We start from the raw sequence: 13,098 nt of genomic DNA, 5'->3' as shown, positions 1-13,098 counted from the left end.
TGCTCGCTGTTGGGTCGCAGAGCCTCCTGGTCTTAAATCCCATTGAGGAGAAAGGCCCCACCCCTCGGCTACACCCAGGGAGGCTCGTCTCTGACGTCAGGGGCAGGACTTTGGATCATGGCCACTGTCCATCATGCTTCTGGACGGGCTCACCACAATAAGCCCCAGGGAGATAATCATTGAACAGATAGTTGTTAATGAGTGCTGGGAGGCCTTTGTCCTTAGACCAGCCACAGCAAGTTCTTACACAACTTGTGATTGACTAAACTTTGACCCAGTTCACTGCTGATGTAAAACACTCCGTCCTTCCACTGACAGGCAGGTGGGATCCTGCAAGGCTGGCGGGAACACCTTCCGGACATCAAGGGTTATTGGCAGCACATTCTGTGTACCGATGGCTGCTGGCTGACAAAACACAGCAGTGGTGAGGTGTCACCACACAGCCAAGGCCTATAGGAAGGATGTGCCCAAATGTAAATAAACATTTGGCTCATTAGCAAAAGTCCAGACCTCACGGAGGGCTAATAACCTTACTGAGTCTCCCCTGTGTGCCCACCACCCCAAATATAAACTCTCCAAGGGCAAGAATCTCTGCCTGTCCTGTTATTTTTTGTCTGTACGGTTCCTAGCACACGGTAGGCACTGAATGCGTGCAGGCCAAGTGGCTACTCCCAACTCCTGGTTGTAGAGTGATAGAGGGAAGATTGGAACATAAGCCACTGGGGATCTGGAGCACCTCACCATGCTGTCCCTTGTGAGGTGCCATTCTCTTTTCTGGAACTTTCCATATATTCTCCAAGTAGTTCTGGGCTGGATGCAGCTACAAAAAGATGACTGCACACTTCTCAATGCCCTTGAGAGTCTGAGCGTCTGGGGAGGGGAGGGGGCTTGGTGGTTTTGCTAGATTACACTTGAGCAATGAGACCTTTATGCCAGCTGTAAAGAATTCGCTTTGCAAGCCATAAGAACTTCAGTCCAATTCAGTGAACTCTGGTGCTACTTGCTGGCATTTTGAGAGCACTGGGTGAGAAGTCAGGAGCTTGGGGCCAGGCTCCCACTCTTCACAGGGAACCCAACAGTGCAGTCAGTGGGCACCCTGTGCTTTGGAGGACGGTGGGTAGGGATTTGCCTGCCTCCCACGTGGGGTGTGCAGAGATAATTCTGTGACTGTGTCCTTAAGGAGCTATAGGAATACAAGGCTTTGGGAATGGCAATCTCAGACCAAGAATATCTGAAGGACTACCCCTTAAGCCTTGGTTCCCATTGTGACATTAGGTATACACACATCACCAACTTCCACCAAAATTGCCAACCTATTCCAATGTCTCATTTACCCAGATTTGTATTTTTTAATATTTTTATTTTATTTATTCATGAGATACACAGAGAGAGGGAGAAAGAGGCAGAGACACAGGCAGAGGGAGAAGCAGGCTCCATGCTGGGAGCCCGACGCGGGACTCGATCCCAGGACTCCAGGATCACACCCTGGGCCGAAGGCAGGCACTAAACCTCTGAGCCACCCAGGGATCCCCCCCAGATTTGTATTTAACCAATTGAATCTTTCAGTATAAACTGAGGTTTTCATTTAGTTTAAAATTATTTCCCATTTAGGTCCCCAGATTTCATTCTTAGTGGCGCTGCCAACCATATAAGTTTGTGTCATGTCGAAATTCAACTACGACGTAGTGTTCAGTTGCTGAGGGACACTGTCTTAGCATCTGACACCAGTGAAATTAGCCATTCAAATGCACAGCAACACACACATTTATGCCAGTGCGGTCCATCTCACCAAATGGGTAGAGATTCCCATTTTGCTGATAAAACTGTGATAGGTTTCATTCCCTCGAAGAGCACATAGATTGAAAACAAAAATGAGAAACCAGAACTTATTTGTGGTTCTAAATGCTACCCATAAATTCAAGGTGTTTATGTTTGGAGTCTTCCTGGAGAGAAATAGCCAGCTCGATTAAAATGTAGGAACAGGAGGCTACCACTGCCCCCCGCCAATTGCTTAATTATTCACACTGACCCCAGGGAAGGCTGGCATTATTCCTTTGCAACTGTCCCTCAAAATAACATGAAAAGGCAAACATCAGGTTGCAGATTTACCTGAAAGTACTGAGTCCGTTGGAAAAGAGTGATGCAGACAGAAGCCAGGATGTTGAGGACACGCGGCAGAAGTATGGACAAAGTTCGCTTATCCCAGTGTTTTGTTTTTTAAAAATTTTATTTATTCACTTATTCACGAGAGACACACAGAGAGAGGCAGAGACATAGGTAAAGGGAGAAACAGGCTCCTCGCAGGGAGCCCGATGTGGGACTCGATCCTGGACCCCAGGATCACAACCTGAGCCAAAGGCAGGCCCTGAGCCACCCCGGCGTCCCTATCCCAGTGTTGATAGGGCCCAACGGGGACTGTGTAAATCATAATGGTAATGGTCTCCCAGTATGGGCTGCATTTGTCACTTCTGCAATAAATGCCATGGGGACCTCCTAACTTCTCGAGGCTGGCTTAAGATGCAAGACTGCTCCTCCTTTTAATACCATATACAAAGTTGAACCCAGACAAAATTGTTTTTGCTGAAAGAAGGAGAAGGAGGCAGTAGACACAGAAAAAAATAGTTTCCAACTCCAAAGTTAACGTCTTCACTTCTCCTTGTGAGGTTCCACGCACATTTGTTGCTGTTGAAGCTGCAGCCTGGCTGTCCTCAGGATCCGAGGAGGGAGGGAGCAGGACTCTGGAAAGCCTGTGTGGAGCAGGGAAGCTGAGAAGGCACCATGGAAACTGCACAGCAGTCTAGAATGGCCAAGACTCAAAAGGTGTGAGCAGGTGAGAGTGGGGGCAGGGAACAGCTGCCTTCCAGGTAAACAGTGGAAAGGAAGCCATGAACTTAGGTGGGATCTCAAAAAAGGTACTGAAGACAGTTTGATTGAGAGATATGTTGATGGTTTCTTGGTTTCCTGAGAACCAATTAAAAAAAAAAAAGTAGAAATTCCAAAGACCATCAACACCAGTGTGTGGACCTACTACAGAGTCAAGAGATGGTTTCCATGCTGTGCTCTGAGGGATTCAGGGGGATTCCACTGAGCCACTTCACAGCACAGTGGGGAAGGCCCAGTGAGACAGGTTCAGAGCCTTCTCACACACACATTCCTGACTTCATTTGTGGTATATCTTAGGCTTCCATTTTGGATCTTTGTTTAAATAAGGAATTGCACAGCCACAATGCATTGGGAATCCATCAATCACAACCCATTCCTTCCTTGGAGCTGTGAAACAGCTGAGACCCCGAGGGTGCAAACAAGACATTTTCTCGAGCTGAGGCTCTTAACTACAAGATCGTGACCTCCTCTCTCCACCCCACCAGTGATAGGGGTGCCCACAAAAATGCCCCTCAGTTCGGGCATCTGAACTCATAGGAAAGCCGGACCCTTTCTTGATAAAGGTGGAAAGGGACAGTTGTTTTACAGAAGGTGATAAGAAACTAGCTGTGTAAATCCCATATATCATCCTGGAGCTACAGGTATGTGCGCAAGCCAATCCAGGTCTCCACTGCCAGGATGCCACTCCATGGGCATGGACTGGCCCCGCCATGGAAGTTTCCAAACAGCAAGAAAACATGTTCAGCTGTGCAAGGATCTGCCATAGAATCATTTGCCAGGGCAATCCCAGTTGTGTTTGTTAAGGACAAATATTTATATGTTCTACATTTATGGGGTAATCCTAATATCTTTGCAGTCTGGAGGGTACTTTTACAGAGTTGAATGAGTTGAGTTTCTATTTTGGAGCTGTAGCATCGTGTAATTGAAAGGGTCCTTAAAATACTATGTTAATCTAGCTTAATGGGTAGGGGGTCTCCTTTGAGGGGGATGACAATGTCTTAGAACTAGACAGAGGTGCTGGTTGCGCCGCACTGTGAATGTACTAAACGCCACTGAATTGTACATTTTAAGATGGGTGGGTTTATGTTATGTGCATTTTACCCCAATTAAGAAACAAAAAAAGATTCTGTAGTACAATCTTTTATTTTGAAGATGTGGGAACAATGAATAGTTGTAGGGAGCAGGTGTACAGGGGAGGCTAATCAGAAACCTTCTCTAGGATACAGGCAGGTATCCACACCCTCCACCAGCCTGACCTAATCCTTTCTACTTCTCTCAATGGCCGTGCAATGTCTTAAGACCTTGATTGTGGGCTGAATGTGCACTCACCCAGCAGAGAGGACAATTTATATCATTTGGGAATCTTCCCTGGCAGGGAGAGGGGGGTCTCGATTTTGTTTGCATATTCTTTCCACAGTGAAGAAATAAAAATGAATCTAGAAGTAAGACACTTTGCTCGGTGCATGTTAATAAAGCATGATTTTTGCTTCAAAGATGTGCACATGAGACGTGTTAAAATGAATGTTAATAATCAGGTGTTAGAACCTTTCTAGAGGGCTGGTTATCTCCTGTTTCAATCATTAGTGACCCATGGAAATAGTGACTCCATAAAATCTTGTTTATTTTCTTTGGAGATTTCTCTGTCAGGTTTATGGAGAGGCATAAAGGAGCTCTGGCCATGCAGAAATGATGCAGTTGGTGGACTCCAGCGTTACATGCCACATCCATCCCGTGAATGACTTCACCCTTCAGAGAGCAGTGTCACCTCTGTGGGATGCTGGCAGCTTATAGCGAGGCTGCGGCATTGGGCCATGACAAGAGGGTTGCCCTCAAAGTCAGGACAAGCAGATTCTAGAACTGCTCACGTTATGCACCCAGCCCTGCTCCCTAGCCGGGGCAATGTGACATAATGACACCATTTTGCCTAAGCCATTTGGGGTGGGGGGGCCTGTAGTTTGCAGCCAAACACACTCCTAAGTGAGACAAGGATCCCATACCCAGTCGGCACAGGACCCAGACTCAGGAACCCTGGGTTGATTCCAGTCCCAGATTCCCTGGAAACCTGACCCGATCCCACTCTCTTCACCTGCACAGGGTGGGGGTAGATAAGATACAAGCCAAGGCTGTTTTCGTCCATAAAGTCCTGCGGGTTTATCGCTGCTCACATCCACTGCACCATCGTGGCGGCTTTGGTGTCATAGTAGTTCTCTCTCGCCTGCCTTGGAAGACTGGAGGGCTTTATTGCCATTAGAATGTGAAGTCAGAGTCAGGGGCCGGGTGACGTAGGAGCACAACTATGTTGGGTGGGAAAAAGAGCTAATCAAGATGAGACAAAACAAAATTAAAAACTCACATTGGCCCCAAGTTTTTACAACCCTGCCTTAGCTCTTCCCCCATGCTGTAGATGGAGCGGACCCACATTGTGGCCCAAACCACCAATGTCCCACCATTCTCTTGTTCCAAAGCTTTGTTTGCATCAGACTTTTGGTGTTGAGAGTGCTAGAGGTGCGGCAAGGCCCCGGGGCCCTGTGTACTCTTGTGCATTCTCCAGAATGACCCACGTAAGAGCTCATTCTAGATGCCCCGAGGATACAGCTGGCCCCAGGCCCGGCCCTCAGCGTTCCCCAGACAGGTGGCTCATCCTCTACAATCTCAGTTTCCTCATTTCTAGACTGAGGTGGCCCTTCTGACTCCCCAGGGCCTTGATTTCAGGTCCCGCAGAGGAAGCCAGCCTATGTTCTGAGTTTGCAGCACGCAGAGTGAGAACAGGTTTGCCATGAAATACGGCTCCAAACACACTCACCGAGGAAAGACAGCCGCACCCGGCAAAGCACGGGGCAAAGAGAACTAATTGCATGGTTACCACAAAAACAATCCAACGCACTTATTTTGCAGCAAGAAAATGGATCCACTTTGCGACGCAGTTAACTCTATTGGAAATAATGGTAGTCCCTCTGGAACTGAACACCCCCCACCCCCCACCCCCACCCCCCCGTGCTCACTGATAACTATGCAAACTCTTCCCCTTGCCTATAATGTGGCGGCTCAGAACACAAATGCCTTTTCTAGTCCGTGCTGGGAATAACTCCTGAAACTCAGTAAATCTTAACACACTCTCAGCTTCTCACACGGGGTGGGGGTGGGGGTGGGGGGTAGGATTCATACCAGGGAGGCTCAAAGACACAGCCCCCTGGGGTGGGGGTCCAGCCAGCATGTCTCATCAGGAGCTTGGGAGCTTCTAACTTAGCCATGGAACCCTAAAGTCTTCCCACATTGAATTATATCAAAATTGAGGCCCCTCAGGACTGCCTGGAACAGAAGCAAAGCCCGACATCACACATGCAGAAAATCCAGTTGGTCTGAACAAGGACCACAGAGTCCGGTGGCAAAAGAAGCCTGCCCGGAGGCCCCCTTCCCCAAACTGGCTTGCATTGCTCTGAGGAGACAACCAAGTGAGATAAGTGGTGAAGGGGAAAAGAAATTTTTGTTTTTGTGTTTTAGATATTTAAAGTAAAAGCGTGATGGTTGGAGGCATGAGAAACCTGCTATGGGCACACGGAGTCCCAAGCCAACATGGGTGGGGACAATTCACGGTGTCAGGAGGTGGGTATCCAGGGAAGGAGCATGGGAAGCAGTGACTGGGGGCCCCCTCCATACCCTCATACGCAGGAGGCTCTGTGATTCTTTCATTTCCAACCAGGTTGGCTTCTGTCGTGCAGTTCTTCTGCTGAAAGCGGGCGAGATTATGCCCATTTTCTTTCCCTGCCTTGCGCAAAGAAGCTGTGAGGTAAGAGTCCTCTCTCGGAACCCTCGTCTGCCTTGTGCAGAGCTGGCACGGCCAGTGCCGGCGGGATCCAGGGCTGGACACGTCTCAGAGGCTGGCCTCAGCTGCCAAGCCCCATGGACCCACTCTGTTCCGGGCTGGGGAGCAGGGACGGGCTGGGCCTTCAGACCCCGACTTCTGTACAGAGGCGTATCAACCTCACCGAGCAATTGTTTCTATCTGGCCATTAAGGTCATCTGAAACAGGGACTGGCCCCACCCTCAGATCTGCAGATAGGGCCCACGGTGTCCTTAGGGGAGGCAGCGAAAGGTAGCCAAAGACACACACGCCACAGGCAAATACTTGCCTTTGTGTCTTGACCATGTGGCCCTAGTCAACTCATGCCCTCTCTTTGCTTGCTCAGGTCTCCCTGCTGTTAGCTGAGGACAATTACAGTGCTTGCTTCCTAGGGAAGTTTTGAGGATCAGATCTGGTAACTTGACAAGCCGAGGCTCAGAAGTGCTGGAAGGGAAAAAGCGCCATTCTCTATGCGTGCAAATTCTTTTATTTGCTCGACCATTGAGTCCTATGGATTCATGCTAGGCACAGGAGGGAAGGGACAAAAAAAACAAAAGCAAAGTCCTCGACTTCTAGGCATCTGGGTTCTCCCTCCTTTCAACATCCTCCACACCTCAAACCACACCTGGCACGTAGTAGGTGCTCAGCAAACATGCACTAAGGAAGCCCTTCCCCCCCGCTGGGGAGACAGGTTCTGCAAACATTGGAGGCACCGACGACTAAGCACCGAGTGTGGTGTGCAGACAGTAAATACACCCAATCAATAAATGTACCCGCTCCCCAATAAATCCCTAACCATAGAGTAATGGCAGTATCACCTCGGGTTTCTATTTAACTTTTTCCATATGCCTTCCTGTCTACTCGTCTTCGCTCTCATTTCCTTGAATCAGATTTATGTTATTATGTGTGTGGAATAACCGGCTCATTTTTCACTCCCGACGCTGCTGCTCCCCCACTCATCGGCTCCCCAGAGCACGTACCGCTTGGCCTTATTCGAAGCCACCCCGAACAGGCGTTGTTCTGAGCTGTGTTGTTTACTTTTCCGGAAGTCCCACGGTGCTTTCTCATAATTGCCAGCATCAAGAGCCGCAAGACGTACCCACATTCAATGAAATAGGTATGCTACGTAGCCCGAGCCGTCCTAAAAGTCCTGAGTTACGGCCGAACGGGCTCCTATTAGCAGGACGCGGGAGCTCATTGTGAATAGTGGTAAACACTTCTGGTGGGAGACGGGTCTTGACAGCTTTGATGAATGGCTCGAATCATTTTCCACCTGCCCGACTCATTCCAACCACAAGATGCTGAAAATACCCTTTTTCACTTGCCCTTTGCTAAGTGCTGAGGCACGAACAAAAGTCCATTCCCGAGCTGGGTACCTAATTTTTATTAATAATATCTTCACTCTATCAATCATTGTTAACTAACGGGAACATTTGAAGAAATTAATTTAAGCCTGGCGAGAGGAAACATGGCAGCTCATTACAAGTCCCCTCCCCGATGGATTCTGCAGCACTCACTGCATCACAAATACGCACAGTGACTCAGCCCGGCCCGACTTGACTTCCTCCCACAGAGGACACTTTCTCCTTCAGAGAGCCGCTTCCTCTACTAGGGGCTGCACCAAGGCTGCTTAATTAAGGCTTAACCTTAATCAACCTGCTAACACAGGTTTCTCCATACCCCACCTCATCCCCCAGGAGCGTGGCAGTGGCCGCAGCCCCTGGTGATGTGGGAGCCGAGCTGTGGGGTGGGGATGGTCTATGGGCGAAATTCAGCTGCCACGGTCTCAAGAATGCACTTGACACCAAGGTGAGCCATTTGCAAGGTGACCTCTACGTTCTTGCCCAAGGGGGAAGAGCAAAGGAATGGAAAGATCTGGATGCAGGGAAAGGCTCACCTCCAGGCACCCTAGCAGATTCCTCGGGGACCCTTCCCTGAGACCCGCCACGCCAACCCAACCTGAACAGTGCCGACTGAAAAGCCTGATGTTCGTCTACCCAGATCTTGGGAATAAGACGATGGCCATGGAGCAGCCTTCTGGAGGATCCTGTTTGATATGGAAACCAAGGCGGAAAAAAATTATCAAATTTCCTTACCATCTACAGCCCACTGACAAGTCCTTGAATCAGGCAGAGTGACCTTCCCTTAGGGACTCAACTGCCTTGTAGTCTAAGGCAATCTTAGCTCAACCCCCAGGATCCTGCGAGTCTACTTTAACACATAAAAATTCCTTTGGGAACTTCCTTTATCTCTACCCCTCCAAGATACATGTTGGCAATCATCCCCCAAGCATAGGACCCACTGATCTACATCTGAAGGGTCTCAGGACTGAGTTTTTCCTAACAATGGTCAGCGCCCTCAGGATCCTAGAAACCTTGCTTCCAAAATACCTGGGAGGCTTACGCTCCCCACAACCGCCTTCCCAACTTGAAAGCATAGAAGGGGCCACTCCTCATCATCTCAGGACCCCAGGCCAGCTCTTTGTGCCCATGAGTCCTGTCCCTGTGTTTTAATCAAACCACCTTTTTGCACCACAGATGTCTCAAGAATTCTTTCTTGGCCGTCGGCCTCGAACCCTACCGTCTTTCCTACATCAATGTTTATTTCTGCCCAGCAAACTACAACCTCAGGATGAAAGTTCAAAGAGCTCCAGAAGCATACTGAGCATGGAGCATTTTTCAAAAAAAAAAAAAAAAATCGTGAGGCACCATCAGCCAGCGAGATTGGATTTTCAGTGAGCTGCCCTGTGGTGGTAAATGAAAAATTCAGGCGCTTTGGGTCAAAACACGTTTTTAAAATACGTGTGTTTGATGATTTATATCAAGTACCTCTGCGTTTAGACATTTCTGCATACGTTTTGGGATGTGTGGAGCCTATTCAAGCAGTCTTAAGGCTTTGTTTTTTTCTTTCAGGTGAAAATCCCAGGTGTCCTTCATGTTCCAATGAGTCTTCACAGCCTCCATTTGCAGAGAGACGGGAAGGAAATAATTGCATTCAGTAGGAGACCACATATAAAGTAGCTCATGTGAATTATTAATGATGAATTCTTTGGGAAAAAAAAAAACTTCTTGGACTTTCTTTGTTGTACTTTTAACAATTGAATGCGATGCTCGTCAGATGTCTTCTTGTAAGCTGTCACATTATTTAAATGAGGGCATGTCTGACATTTCCAGAGGAGCGTACTCGGTAAGTACTGGAAAGGGAATGGCCTCGCTTCTTTGATGGGCACCTCTTGGGCTTTTCAAAATAAAGGTTTTGAGCACTTTAATTTTGGAGCGACTTGCCAGAGTTCAACACAGAGTTAAAAGATTCTCAGGTACTTTGAAGACGATCAGCCAAGAAGTTTCGTGCTTCACTACAAACAGAACACTGCGCGAGTGACATTTGAAAAGCATCGATGGAAGGTAATGCCTGCTCAAAATACACTTAGAAACGCTTAGCTCTTCATTATTCTTTACGTATCTCATTATTCCAGGTATTGTCATGTCAAAAGAAGGTTGCGTGTGACATATGTTGTTCCTCGGGAAAAGAAAGTTCAAGGCTGGAGGTGAAACCTACCGCGGGAAGGGAGGCCTGAACAGCATCTCCGCAAGCACAGAGACCTCATGACCTCTGGCTGCAGGCATTTTCACCAAAAGCCACTTACTCGTTGCAGGCTCGCCCACCACGGCTCCACTGTACCTTCTGCGGTGCCTGGGACACTTGTTGCTACGTATGTGAGCTCACTGCGCAGGGCCAGGCACTGTGCTGGCTGATTTGAGAGGGGTGACAGGGGCGTGGGAAGGCGACAGGGCAACCAGAAGAATCCTGAACATTCTAGTCCATTGTTTCAGTGACCTGCTCCAGCTGCTGACCCCACCGTCGTCGTCGGTATCAGATTGCAGCCGGCCAGTTGGCTCAGTCCTTGGGAGCTGCAAGGGTCATCCCTTCAAACCCAGCTTCCCTTCTGTGTGGCAAACTTGGTCCCATTCTCGAGCAACCTTTGTTCGGACCTTGGGGACTTTGCAACTGTTATCACTTCTGCCTGGAGCACTGCACATGGCTTATGCGTGGTTGGGCCTCCTTGTCGGTCGGGGCTCGGCGCTTCCTGGCACCCACCAACACGCGGTCCCCTAATTGTGTTTCCTTCCTGGCACTGAGAACTGTGTGACATTTGCATCTTCATTTGTCTACCTGTTACATTGCCGAATCCCTGACATGCAAACTTGTTCTGGGCTCATCTCTTTGAAAACACAGCACTGTGCCATGAGTCACCTCGGGCATGAAAGCGTGAAGCAGAAGCGCACTTTGTATTAGTGATTCATTTGTGTTTTTGAAATTAAACAATAATTTCCCTTATGCTCTGTTCTTTTATATAACCGTGCTGGTAAAAACTCTCATGAGTCAGGAAGTGGGGGGGGGTTCCTTGAGTTCACCTTTTATCGTAAGATGATCAGTCACCGCTCACCAGATGTCAGCTGAGCACCCCAAACGCACACTGTTTTAATAGGACCTTTTTCTGGTCATCATTAATTAATTTATTCATTTATTCATTAAAACTTTCAGGGTAATTTACCATCTGAAAAGAGAGATGACAGCAGAAGTATAGGTGTGTTATAGAAAGTCTACAGGATAAGAACTGAATGAGCCACTTTAGAAAATAATTTTAAGTTTTTCAATAGTCAAAGTTTAAAAATTAAGTGGGGGGGGGGGAAGAAAGCCAAGTTTTGGTGGTAAATGATAATGTGATAATATACAAGAAATGCAGTTACTTCATCATTTGCAGTAAAATAGTTATGATAATAGCATAGTATTATAAAAATAATAGGGTTATTATAAAATCATAGGGAATCTATCTTACCTTTTTTGCATTAAGATATAATAAAATTATACTCGGAAACAAATTATCCCTTCTATTATCCTCATGAAACATTAGCTCGGCCTGGGCAGTCCGTTGGAAACTTCCTTCATTCTGCCGTGAGTCTCCTTTAGTGGGGACCTGCCACAGAATTGCTCAGAGGTCCTGCTTGGGGGTAGAGAGGAATAAGTGAGGGGTCTGAGCTGGGTCCCGCAGACCCACCCTCTGAGGATGCTGGCCAAGAGGCTGGCAATAATTTTGAAGTCAGCATTCCTTTCTTCATTTGATCATGATCTTTGAGAACTGCAGAGAAACTTCGAGAAGGAGATTGAGTTCCTCCTCCATCAGCAGAGGCCACCGTGGCTGATGATGGCTGCACATCCCAGTGTGGGCCTGAGGGCAGGTTGACGGAGGAGCCCCAGTCTCTCCAGACCCACCCCCACTCTTGCCAGGACATGAGAGCTGAACTGCTCTGTGAACCCAACGCCCATCTGGACTGCAGGTCTTTGCCAGATCCACCCAGCTGGTTGGGCAGCGCCAGTGTTTGAGCGTACAGGGTTCTTTGTGCAACTTGTTTCCATGACGCACTGGGGCACGCTTTTTGCAAGGCATTATTTTGACCAAGAGCTTGATGAAGCCACTGTCCATGAAGGGAGGCCAGAGGCAACCAAATGCCAAGAAGGTAAAGTACTCAGAACGGCCCTGCCCATTTCCCTTTTGGTGACATGACAAATGAAATCAATGTTGTCCAAGGCTGGGGGGTCCATGAAAACCCCTCCCTGGGTCTGGAAACCATGCTCCATACCTCATGGGGAAAGGCAGGTCTAACGACTCATGCAGTGACTTCAGAAGGATGCCCAGCGGGGGAGCTGTCAGGGAGGCGAGAAGCACAGTCCCTGCTGTGTGAGCAAGCAAGCTGCCTCAGTGTCCTGGTCTGAAATAGAGGGATAAGAATAGTACCTACTGCCCAGGGCCCAGGCAGGAGGTCACCCATGGCAGCCAATGCCAGGTGTACAGAGGCCCTCCATCACGTTAGCATCTCTTTCCCAGTGGAGAAGCCAGGAGATCCAGCGAAACCTCAGACATCACCCTGGTCCTGCATCATGGACACCTGCAAACTGGCAAGTCTGGACTGTCCCCGAGCTGAGTCAAGGGGTGGGTACCCACAGGACCCCACCCACCACGTCCCACCACCCACCCTCCCAGCAGTGCTGATCTCAGGCTCTCCGATCACGTTTCCAAAGGAAAGTACACTTATAATTTGTCTGGCTTCTTCGTTTCTCCTAAGACAGAGTGACAGCCTCCCCTGCTCTCGCACTCTGTGTTGGCTTTTAGCCTTTTTCCCTCTGGTTTTCCATCTCGCCTGCTTTTCTCCATGGCTCAGCCCCCGCTGTATTCACTTGTCACTTCAGTATTAGCCCACTGTCTGCCTGGCAACCCGCTATTATGCACTTATTTTATTATTTGGTTTCCTACCCTGATCTTGTGATTCATTTCTAACCTTTACTGACTATAACGTAACTCCTTTGGTGTTCTT

The sequence above is a fragment of the Canis lupus genome, chromosome 24 (assembly GCF_011100685.1).
Source record: "Canis lupus familiaris isolate Mischka breed German Shepherd chromosome 24, alternate assembly UU_Cfam_GSD_1.0, whole genome shotgun sequence".
NCBI lineage: Eukaryota > Metazoa > Chordata > Mammalia > Carnivora > Canidae > Canis > Canis lupus.
The sequence above is the reverse complement of the archived record's forward strand: the minus strand, read 5'-3'. Positions refer to the sequence as shown.